Source organism: Vigna unguiculata, chromosome 10 (genome assembly GCF_037176805.1).
Source record: "Vigna unguiculata cultivar grain cowpea cultivar isolate G323 ecotype 2 chromosome 10, ASM3717680v1, whole genome shotgun sequence".
NCBI lineage: Eukaryota > Viridiplantae > Streptophyta > Magnoliopsida > Fabales > Fabaceae > Vigna > Vigna unguiculata.
The window spans coordinates 32430761-32440358 of record NC_140801.1 but is presented as its reverse complement, the minus strand read 5'-3'; the positions used below and the strand labels follow the sequence as shown (position 1 = coordinate 32440358).

General features: G+C 33.5%; 1 long non-coding RNA gene across 1 annotated transcript; it reads left to right on the top strand.

The window, feature by feature from the left end:
- The first annotated feature begins 4765 nt into the window (after positions 1-4765).
- LOC114166572 (uncharacterized) lies at positions 4766-6968 on the top strand. The gene is made up of 4 exons (XR_003599958.2): positions 4766-5120; positions 5458-5534; positions 5824-5961; positions 6722-6968. It is a non-coding gene; the product is annotated as an uncharacterized LOC114166572 (long non-coding RNA).
- The last annotated feature ends 2630 nt before the right edge of the window (positions 6969-9598 follow it).

Sequence of the window (9598 nt, the reverse complement as noted above, 5' to 3'; positions counted from 1 at the left end):
TACTTACGAAATATTGGCATGAATAATAACCATTTTTCTTGTAGTGTATAATTGTTGATCTCTGATTAATATTCATTGTTTTATATATTGTCTCAGTATTATCATTGATCTAATAATTATTATTATATCATTTTATATTTTTATTATTATTAGTATTATTTGAGTAATCATTTTCTAACAGATTGATCTCGAAAACAAAAACAAAGTTAAAGTTAATATGTGAGAAAAAAAACCCACATAAAAAACAACACATAAATGAAAAAAAAAACTTTTAAAAAAAGAGGAGAATAATTTTAGTCCTTTTACAAATGATCTTCATGAAGGTCATCAAGAATCTCAGAGCAAAAAATAAACCAAAAGAAAATAAGATATGAGAATAAAATATCCATCGAACAACAAATCTGAGAAAAAAAAAACTCGATCAAACCAATATCGACAACAAAGAAAAGTAGATCTGAAAGATAAATATTCATCAAAGAAAATAATAGAACAAAAATAGGTATATGTAACAAAAATAACCATCAAACACAAAAATGATAGAAAAAAAATAGATATGAGAAGATGGTAGAAGAACGAAAACAAATGAGAAAAGATGATCTGAGAAGATAGTAGAAGAACGTAAAAAAAAAAGAATTTGTTACCTTCTTTTATTCGTGAAGGTCATGAAGAAGTCAGAACAAAAAATAACTCAAAAGAAAAGTAGATATGAGTAAAAAATATCCATCGAACAACAGATCTGAGAAAAAAAGCTTGATCCAACCAATGTCGGCAACAAAGAAAAGTATATCTGTAAGCAAAAGATCCATCAAACAAAATATTAGAACAAAAATAAGTAGATCTAAGAGAAAAATAACCATCAAACACAAAAATGATAGAAAAAAAGTAGATTTGAGAAGATGGTAGAAGAACGAAAACAAATGGGAGCTTGTTACTTGTTTCTTATTCGTGAAGGTGATGAAGAAGTTCTGAGACAAAAAACAGCGATCCAACATCTCATCAAAAATATATATGAGAAGATGGTAAAAAACGAAAATAATGAAAATGAGAAGTTGTTACCTTCGTTGTATTTGTAAAGGTGCTGAAAAATCTCATAGCAAAACATCAACCAAAAGAAAAGAACATATGAAAACAAAATATACATCGAACACCATATCTGAGAAAAAAAACCTCGATCCAACCAATCTCGTCAGATAACAAAAGTAGATCTGAAAGCAAAACATTCATCAAACAAAACAATATAACAAAAATAAGTAGCTCTCAGAGAAAAATATCCACCAAACACAAAAATGATAGAATAAAAAGATCTGAGAGATGGTAGAAGAACGAAAACAAATGGAAATGAGAAGTTGTTACATTTTTCTTGTTGGTCACGATGGTCATGAATCTGAGAGTAAAAAACAAAGGGGAAAAGATCCATGCAATAGAGATGGAGAGAAGACAGAGAGTGATGGAGTAAGAGAGAAAATGAAAAGTTGGAGAGAATGAGATGAAGAGAGGAAGAGAGAAGATGAAGAGATGAAGAGAGAGAAAAATCGGAAGAGAGAGAAGTAGATGAAGAAGTTTGAATATTGTGAAAAGAGTGAGAAGAAGATGAAGAGGTTGGGAGGAAAGAGAATGATTGGGTTAGTGGGATACAAAGATGAGACGAAAAGAGAGAGATATTATTTTCTTTTTGATTTATTTTTTGAAGTTCCAAAATTATGAGAGTTTGACACGTCAGCCTTTTTACTTTTTGTAGTAAGAAATATTTGAATTGTAGTAGTTCAGAAATAGTATTTTATTTAAAAACTTGCCATTTGTTAGTTCTCATTTGTATATAGATATAGATTTGTCAAATAGGTCTCAATTCCACTCGTGTTTCACTCTCAAAGTGTATTCACTCGCTCTCAAGTTCTTGTTCAGTTCTTCAAAGAACCTTCAATCAATCCATCAAGATTTCAATATCAAAGTGAGAGATGTAATAAATCTAAGCTCAAGTCAGGAGGCCAAGGAAAAGAAAACTCTAAGACAAAACCATAGAAATTTGAAGACAAACTAAAAATCACCAAAATCAAGAAATGGATAAACCAAAGAGAATAAATATGTGACAAAACTAAGACTGACAACGAGAAAAACACTTTAAAAAACAAGAGTAATCTAAACAATGTATTTAGAATTACTATTAGAAATGTGAAACAAAGTGCTCAAGCTAAATTGTGATGATCAATTCAAACTTCCACCAATAATATCTCCAACAATTCAGCTCAAGATACATTGTCCCAAAAAACAAGAATCCAAGAAAAATCAAATTCAAAGAGAAATTATGTAGAAAAAACTCAAACAAAGCTAGAAATTCAAGAAAAGAGACTTATACTATTGACCCATAAATAAGCATCATGTGCACCATGGATAACAACCATAAAAGCATCCAAAACAGTTCTAAACAACAACAAAAAGCAACTCTAATATCACCCAAGATGGCACCAATTAGCACCTCAAGTAGTAGTCCAAACAGTGGTATAAAATCAACAAAATAGTGCCCCTATTTGTTATCCAAATCAGCAGAAATCCTTGCTGTCTTGCCTAACAAATGTCAACAATTTCAACGTGAGGCACCAATAACAGTCGCTGCAAATCAAAACTTCTCATACAATCAGCAGTCCTTTAATCCATAATAAGCTGGACTTTAAGTTAGTGTGCACTGAGCGAGACAGAACCATAATGAATCATCAACAAGTGCACCTACGTGGTCCAACTAACGCACCTTTTCAGCCACCAAAAGGTAAACAACATAATCGAATTCTGCAGCTTCTAACTCTCACCAAACACGCAAATATCGCCATGAAGTGCAACACGTAGAAACAGATTTGGCTTCTCCAAAAACGGGCCAGCTGCTGCCGAAATGCTTAAATCAAATATGGCCGCCACAATTACATAAATCCAATATGCTAGCTACTGCACTCCACTAATCACTTGAAGTTGGACAACTAGCCTGCACTTAATCTACTACATCGCATGAGTGGAAGTTGGCTGCACCGCATGGATCTTCTCAAAATTGGTCCAGATGCTGTGACATTTAAGCATCGCTCAGCTATAACAAATAGCACCAAATGGCCACCACGATAGCCACTGCATGACACAGCCACCTCACTTCAAGAAAGTGTTAAGAATGCACCGCAGGGACTAGAAAGCTTGCTGCCTCAGCCAGCTTTGTACAAAAATTTGGTCTATGGCTCTAATTAATTGATTCAGCCAGCAGCTTCACACAACCAGTTTAAGCTGCTAAACTGGACAGGTATTAAGTTCCTCTGCAGCAGAATTTTTTTTATATAGATGAAGGCTCTAACTTGGCACTGCTTGGCACCTCTTTTAACTGAACCAGACAATTGATTTAATGATTTAACCACACATCCTTTCGGACACCTTTTAAGCTGCTTAATTCCGGGGCTTCAAAACAGCTTTATGCACCGACTAAACTGTCAAATTGCGCTGCTTCAAGACGGGGACCACAACTCTTGCACATACAATTTCACTGCAACACTAAAACAAGAAAGTTTGCTATGGAATGGACCAGCTTGTTTCACCAAGCTGCTTGCTGCACTGACACCAAATTAGAATCGTTGCTATCCCACCACAAACTACTGCACCGCTTGGCCATAACGACTGAACCAAGCACCGAATCAGAAATAGCTTGCTATTAGATTGTAAAGCCCAAACGTGGATGTTGGAGAGTGTTGCTCCATGATTCCTACACCGAATGAATTGTAGTTGCGTGATGGTTCCAACCACGTCCAACTCCAATTCCACGCTACTGCCATTACACCGCTTCCAAGCTAGGATAAAAAATTTTGCTGCACCTTTTTTTTAACTGCACCGAGAGAAAAGAAAAGTGTTGCAGCGGTTTGCCGTTTTCATGTTCATAGGTAGGGTAAAATCTTTGTCAGGTCGAAAATGAAACAAATTTGAGGTCGATCATAGAAACTCATAACCTTGAACGGTACAATTTATATAAATATATATATATATATATATATATATATATATATGTATATATATATATATGTATGTATTTATATATATATATATATGTATGTATTTATATATATGGATTATGATTATTTGACCCCTGATTTTGACTCCAACATCACTTCGTGTAAATTTTTAGGTTAATTCCATTGTAATTTGATTTTGATTATGGATTTTGAGGTTATAATGAAATAATTTCTTTGTTCTTTTCATTATTGTTGAAGTTTTAATTCATCTATGTCTTTTATCTTTGAATAACGTGAAAAGTAATGGTTTTTACATCATAGCTAATCGATGAGATGTTTTAATCTATATGCATATCAATAATATCAGCTCAAGGGGTTATTAATTTTAATTGAGATTGTACTTTGATTAAATTTAGAAACTTTCATATGATTGAATGGGTTTTTGCCAGTGATTGAGAATGTACTTTGATTAGAGATGAAAACTTTAACTAGAAATTCATCAAGACACTATAAAAAATTAAAGTAAATATATATGGCAATTTTAAAATGGCAGTTCTAAAAAACTGTCATAATTTGTTTTATAATACGACAATTTTATATCTGGCATATTTTGTAGGCAAATTATGATATTTACCACCGTCATTATTTTATATTATACTGTTTTTTTTATCCTGAGCCCATGTTTCGCCTGCAGTCATATTTCCCTCTCATTTTTTCTAAAATCCCCTATCTATTTTTTTTATTAAAACAAAACCTAATGAACCTCTAAAAGAAACCAAACCCTTAATGTTTAACCTAAAAGAAACACTAAAGTCAATTTATCCCTTGTGCTCATTTTTTCAACTCATTGGACCTCGCACCCGTCGTTTTCTACCACAACACGCCGTCGTCAGCCAACGACAGATCTTCATGAAGCTCACCAAAACCATTGTGGCTGCGAGAGCAGTACTCGTTGGAGATCGAACTTATCTATCAAAAAAATCGCGCGTGACCCACATAAATCATTTTCCTCGTGTCATAGTTCAGATCTCCACCGATCGACCCTAAGAGTTCGCCAAAACTCGTTGTTGCAAGTCACGCACAACACAGATCGTGGCCAACAACCCATGAGGTTTTGAGGTTCTCCCATCAAGAACTACAAAATTTAAGGTTTTTTTATTATTTTGGTTTATTTGCTTAAATTGATTTAATTATTTTTCGTTTTGTGTCCAAATTTTAGGGTTTATGCTTTATTTTGTTATTTGAGGAAGATTTGGTGAATCTTGTCTTGTTAACAGGTGCCTAGTTATAGCCTTTTTAAGAAGTTTTACTAGTTTTACATATTTCTTTTGTTGAAAAATCAAAATGCTTACTAGCACCTTTGTAGGTGGTTTTGCATGCTGTAACGCTTTCATTTTGGAGTTCTGTTTGGGAAGTTGTTTGAATGGGCCTTTTCGTTAGGTTTGAGGTTCACTTGTCTGTTGTTAATGCTATTTATTTGTTATAGTTACAACTACAAAGGCCAATGGCATTGGAGTTATTGGGCTTGACAAGTGGTGGATAAAACAACATGGTATATAACAGGTAAATCAATTATTTGGTTCAAAAACTGGAGTTTAAATTTATGCTGAAGTTTTAGATGTTTGAGATCGAGAATTAGGTTTCTAGATTATGAGCTATTTGTAGGGTTTTTGATTTACGCTTGTTCATTGCTTAATTAGCATGTATAAACTAAAGATTGACCAAATTCATTTGATTTCCTCTTATCTAAATCATCTTTTGGTTCGTCAACTAGTTCCCACAAATCAATTTTGTTGTCCACCAATTGGTAAAAAATCACTACCTTAATTATTCTATATCGATTCCTCCACAGAGTCTAAGTTGGAAACACAGAAAAATTACACGAATAAAGGCTGAGAGATTCCAATTTCCACATCAGAGGGAAGAAGCAAAAAAAGAAGTAGGCACACTTTCCACCTATGCTTTCTTCATACAGGTGGTGAGCACAAAGGTGAACGCAAAAAGTATTTTTGCACTTGCAGAAGCAACACAATTTTGATGATTCATTCTTTTGTCCGAGATGCTGAAAGATACATGATAGTCCATGCAGCGATTTTATATATTACTTTTTCTAGAGCTTATGTTGTATGGCCATTACCATTTTGATATTCTTATTATGTTTATATTTTGGTCCTTGTTTCTAATTCACTATGATACATGCTACTAGCTTTTCTATTTTTAGTCGTCTATATTTTGATACATGTTTTACATGTTTCTTATCATGAGCAAAGCTGGAGAAAAGGCATGGTAACACACTATGGTTTCAGAGAATTCAACAATTTTTCTAAGTTTTTGGGTGTTTGACATTAATTTGAACACACTATGCTTATTTGAACTAAATTTTCACATTAGTTTCACAGTAACAAATTCATATTAAATTTTCTTTGAGCTTTTGGATTAAATTTTGAAATTTTAGCTATTGTACATCACTTTAATTGGATTGCCGCTTGCTTAGCATATATTTTCAGGGATACTTAACATTGGAATTTGGTGCTCCAAAGTTTTGAATCAAACTTTCACTTGTATGTTTTTCTAAATAAATGATCATAAATTTGTAAGATTGTACCTATTATATCTATAAATGCAACAGGTGATTCTTGAATGACACTTTCTTCCATTATATCTATTTCATAGAATGGCCTGCATCACCGATTGGATTACTTTAATAAACATTGAAACTAAATAACTTATAAGTGTTTTTTTTATTCCAGGCACTGGATGTTGGAACCGGATGTTGCAAGTGGTCCTCCATCATTAAATGATGTAAGGAGATGAAGCACATGAGATTATGCTAGTTAGGAACATAAGTATAGAGATTTTGGAAAATGTTATGATAATGTAAGAACCTAAGTATTTATTTGCTAGATTATGGTTTTTTTAACACGTAAATGTTTTGGTGATGTATTGGATAATGTGAACCTTAATATGAACTATGAATGAAAGTATTTGTGCACCAAATTGTGTCTTGTGATAATTTTGCTTAATAGTTAATTCGATTTATGAAAAACATTTATTAAATTACGAGAATATAAAATGGCTAGAATAGTTATGTATTCAAATTGCGATGGTGGGGAACGTTGTATTATATTTTAGTACAGTGCAAATAATCCTGTTTTGAGATGTCACTCTTTGAATTAAAATTGTTTTTAAATAAAACAAATTATAGCAGTTTTAACTGCCATTATTTGCACAATGTATTAAATGACAGGTGTTACGACAGTTTGCAAAAGAACGTCATATTATACATTATGGCGACAACATATATGGCAGTATGCAGACCTGCCACACATGCAAAATATAATTGTCGTATCTGACACAATTTTTTGTAGTGAGAATATATTTTGGTTAAATTTAATATGATTAATTTACAAAGTTCTTGTTTTTGATTAAGAATTTACTTTGGTTAATAGTGAGAACTCCAACAAATTAATTGAGAATTTACATTGATTAATTTGCAAATCTACAACAATAATTAATTGAGTAATAATTTTTAGATAACAGATGATGAATCTATTTTGAAAAAGTAGTGGAATCAATCTGTTTTCTTTATTATTATTTTTATCGTATTTTATCTTTTTCCATTTTTATTTCTTTCTTTCAAATACTATTTTATTTGACTAATCGTTTTGTATTGATTTTATAAGAACTAACTTGTTAAAAATCAATTCCGTGTTCATTGAGAGACGACTTAGGGTTACTTTCCCTTTCTATTTTCTTAACTAATATCTTAGCAATACTGAGGTGGTATTTTTTTTTAATTTAATATTATTTAAAAAAAACACGGTGGCAATAAATAATATTGTGGAAGTTTCACTTTTTGTCATAAATTTTCTCTTTCACATAGAGCAATTTTCGTTTTTCTTGAGCATTTTCTATGTCGCAGGCACATAGTATTCTTCTATTCTATTTCCCAACGAAAAGGTTGTGTGTGTCTTTTGAAAGGCCGAGGGAGAAAGGGCTAAGGAGAAGAGACAAACCTGTTGGTGCGATTCTCTCTCGCGTAATGTCGAAAGGGTTAGGGAGAAGAAGTTCTTCTCTCGCGCAAAGCTCAAAGAAGGGGCTTGGGAGAATAGGTAAAGCGTGTCCATGTTCGAGAACTTCGACTTGAAATTAAATTTAGGAGAGGGTGAAGGAGAAGACCAATTTTCATTGTGCCCCTTTCCGAAGCTTCATTCTTGTTGTTGAACCCTAAAGCAAACCCAATTGCAATTAGGATTTTTGTTTTTGTTGTGGTGGCATTAGGGTCTTGACTATTTTTGTTGTTTTCGATCAAGTTCCGTTGCAGGTTTGATATATTTGTTTGCGTTTGAAATTATTTTTATTGCTCTTGGCACAAAATATAGTTTTTGTTGCTCTAGGTATCAATTTACTTTATTTTTCATATTATTTGTTGATTGATTAATTTTTCACAAAGGGTTACTTGATGATTGCAGGCAAAGAAGGAAATTTTTCTTAGATTTTATGGACAGAATTCTAACATTGTTGCAGTAACCATTAAGGTACCATAAGTTATTGAATGATTAGTTGAAAAATAAAGGTTAATGATGAAGGATTATCTTGTTTCTTTTTAAGATTATTGAATATGGTATGAGTTGATTAAGAAAGCTAAGTGAAATCCCCATTAGACATTAAGATAGCATGCTATCTAGATGTGAAGGTTCTTTTCACAAAGCTCAAGAGAAGAAGATGATGAATTGCTTCAAAACAAAAAGGAAATGGAAAGCACATAAACCATAGAAAACCAAGAACAATTAAAGAAAGAAGAAAACATAAAATGGAAAGGAAAGGAATGGTAAAAATGTGAGAAACACGCCACTACAAGGCTAGGCTAGAAGCCATGGCAACCTTGAAGATGAGTGAATGTGTGTCGCCACTCACTAGTGCAGATTTGACATTTTACTTCGCCTTATAGGCCTCGGTTATAGCGGAACCGAAGCCTATAAGGAGGCGGTGGCATTTTTGCAATTTCGTCCAACTATATTGCCTCGGGTGAATGCAAAACCGGTGCAGTAAGAGGTTTTAGGCCTCGGTTGCAAAAGAACCGAAGCCTATAAGGCAGCCCAGTAACCAAAATTTCAAAAATGTCATCAGCGTCAGCACTTTTGGCCTCGGTTATTAATTGAACCGAGGCAATATGAAGAGGTTTTTGGCCTCGGTTAAAAAAGAACCGAAGCCTATAAGGCAGCCCAGTAACCAAAATTTCAAAAATGTCATCAGCGTCAGCACTTTTGGCCTCGGTTATTAATTGAACCGAGGCAATATGAAGAGGTTTTTGGCCTCGGTTAAAAAAGAACCGAGGCCTATAAGTCATCCAGTAACCCTAATTTCAAAATGTCACCTGCGCCGCCACATTTGGCTTCGGGTCCTTATTGACCGAGGCCATAAAGGGACTTATTTGGCCTCGGTTATTAATTGAACCGAGGCAATATGAAGAGGTTTTTGGCCTCGGTTAAAAAAGAACCGAGGCCTATAAGTCATCCAGTAACCCTAATTTCAAAATGTAACCTGCGCCGCCACATTTGGCTTCGGGTCTTTATTGACCGAGGCCATAAAGGGACTTTTGGCCTCGGTTATTAATTGAACCGAGG